This window comes from Gekko japonicus, unplaced genomic scaffold, assembly GCF_001447785.1.
Source record: "Gekko japonicus isolate JY-2015 unplaced genomic scaffold, Gekko_japonicus_V1.1 scaffold1898, whole genome shotgun sequence".
Classification (NCBI taxonomy): Eukaryota; Metazoa; Chordata; class Lepidosauria; order Squamata; family Gekkonidae; genus Gekko; species Gekko japonicus.
In genome coordinates this window covers 154234-156702 of record NW_015159771.1, presented here as the reverse complement: position 1 = coordinate 156702, position 2469 = coordinate 154234, and the positions used below count along the sequence as shown (strand labels likewise).

The 2469-nt window shown below is 47.8% G+C and overlaps 1 protein-coding gene across 1 annotated transcript in view; it reads right to left on the bottom strand.

Moving 5' to 3' along the window:
* SMARCAL1 (SWI/SNF related, matrix associated, actin dependent regulator of chromatin, subfamily a-like 1) overlaps window positions 1-1928 on the bottom strand; it is a 72486-nt gene extending 70558 nt beyond the window's left edge. Inside the window, exon 1 of the mRNA XM_015406606.1 lies at window positions 1871-1928. The gene's annotated coding sequence lies outside the window, so the exon portion shown is untranslated. The remainder of the gene's footprint in view (window positions 1-1870) is intronic.
* Window positions 1929-2469: the final 541 nt, after the last annotated feature.

The following is a 2469-nucleotide window of genomic DNA, read 5'->3' as shown; positions in this document are numbered from 1 at the left end:
TTTCCCTGCAGTGGGAACCAAAGCAGCTGACATCATTCTCCTCTCCCCTGTATGATCCGCACAACTACCCTATGAGGTATGTTGAGGTTGAAAGTGTGTGAGTGGTCCAGAATCCCCCAGGCAGCTTTTAAAACATGAACCTGGGACCTGCACACCATCCTCTGAAGCGCTCTCAGTGGCAGTAATGGGGTGACTGCTGGCACCTTTTCCTATCATTTTTTGCCTTGTGGTATTCTGCTTGTGGTGTGATCTGTCTTCTTTGTGATGTGGCATGATTGTGTTATTGGGTTTGTTTCTTTTGAAGGGGAAGTGATGTGTTGTGAGTGAGGACATATTTTACCTCAGAATACAGTAGGTTCCATATGCAACTGACAGTTTCAACTGCCTTGTGGGGTGTGGATTGGAGTGAAGTCCAATCAGCTTCCATATGCAAAAGACCTTGAAACGCTGGGCGGGACTGCACAAAGCAGCCAGTCAACCCAGCCAGCGTCTTCTGACTGACAGTTCTTGCGGCCAAACACTAAAGGTGTGCATTTCGGAATGTTGGAGCCCACTATGGCTTTATATATAAGGGAGAGATGTCTGTCTCAGGTATCTGACCGACATGTCTTCACACAACCAGTCAATGGCTGCCTATTCAACCTGTATTCCCCAGCCCACCCCAAGCCAGCACAATCTGAAGCAAACCTAAAATCTAATCCTCTGTCTGGTATAAAGTAAAATACAAAAGAAGCTCTTGGAATTCACGTGTTTCCTAAATAAGGAGCACTGCACGAAACAGACAGGAAGCTACAGATGAGCTTATACTAAAAGCCAAGATCACTCCTTTGAACAGAAACAACTAGTTTTCATGTAGATACTTTAAATAGGTATCAAGTTCTGCTCTGCACAACTTCTTCAAGGCAGAGGCAACAACACACATCATTCAAGAGCTACAAACAGAAATTCTTCCACAAGGAAAACAAATCATTTTCTGCAGTCCAAAGGTGGTTGGAGAACAGCTTTACACTTCACGGTGCGCGCGTGCACACACACTAGTTTCTGCTCCCATCTCCTCCAGTCAAATTTACGTTTTCTTTAAAAAGGCAAACATCCGCAATAGCTTCTTTTTTTGCAGGGGGGTGGGGAGTCCCCTCACAACATACAGCAACCCTTTCCCCAAAACATCTCCAGCTTTTTGATAAGAACATCTATCTCGAGCCTAAACCTGAGCCCCAGAATATAAAAAGCTCATATCGCAAGACTGCTGACTTAAAACCCTTTGCTATATCCCAATATCTTTATGAAACAGATACATGGAAAAACGAAGCTGGGTCACACTTGCCAGCCAAAGCGATGAAGTCTTGTGAGCAAAAAATTCTACCTTGTGAGCTCCTGGCATTAAAGTTGTGAGCGAGCGATTGGGCTGCTGCATAAACCAGTTTGCGCTGGGGCCGTCCCTCCCGAGCTAAAGCAAAAATATGTGAGCCGGAGGCTAAAAAAACCTGTGAGCCAGCGCGCACGAACGCAGCTTAGAGGGAACACGCTGCTTGCCAGGCCGCCCCTAATCACGGCCGACTCTCGAAGACGGCGATTATTCACTCTGGGAACCGGGGCTTAGTGCCGTCTTGCTTACTTCCCCCACGAACCTTTTTAGCCCCTCATCTCTCCCTTTGCGAGGACTGGGGCTCTCCTCCCTCCCTCCCTCGCCTGTACCTAACTTCACCCAGCGGAGGTCGGACCCTCCAGCTCTCACAACCTGGGCCAAATTTCCCAGCTTAACGCCTCCATGCGTTTAAACGGGGATTCCTTCGGGACGTAAACCCCGTTCCCTTCAAAGAAGTCCAGTTTACTGCGAATTTTTTTCAAACTACCTAAAGTCCGCCCGTACCCATTGGTCGCTTCAGCCAGAGGCCGCCGGTACAGCCTCCCCCTGCGCCTTCTTTCGCCTTCTCCCTCTCGGCGACTACAGTTCCCAGCATGCAGAGCGGGCCTCAGACGGCCGGGCCCCCCTTTCCTTTCGCACTCTCAAGTGTTGTCGACCGGAAAAGACTCGTTGCACCACGGGAAATGAAGTTTTAGCGAGTCCGACGCTTAAAGGAGGGGATGTGCTGCTCGCTTCAGCTGCTTGGGAATGCTTTGCTCTCGGCCAAACGAGACCTGGATTTCTTATTCTTTGCAGAGTTCTTCTTTCCAGGTGATGGGTTGAGAGCTTCCAGGTGATAAATAACAGGTGTGGTTGCCCGGCTTAAAAGGCTACTTCCGGAATATTTATTTTTTTAAACTTCTTTAATAAAGTGTTTAAGAAACCATTGCCTTATTTCAGGATCTTTCACATCTCTGCAAATCGAAATACAGATCCTGCAGCTCCGAAATTTTAAAACAGTATATTATTTTGGGACGTGCAGGTGTGCTCTCCATTATTCCCTATGGGCAATCATGCATTCTCTGTTGGCGATCATGTATTGTGGGCAATTGCTGTCCTTAGTT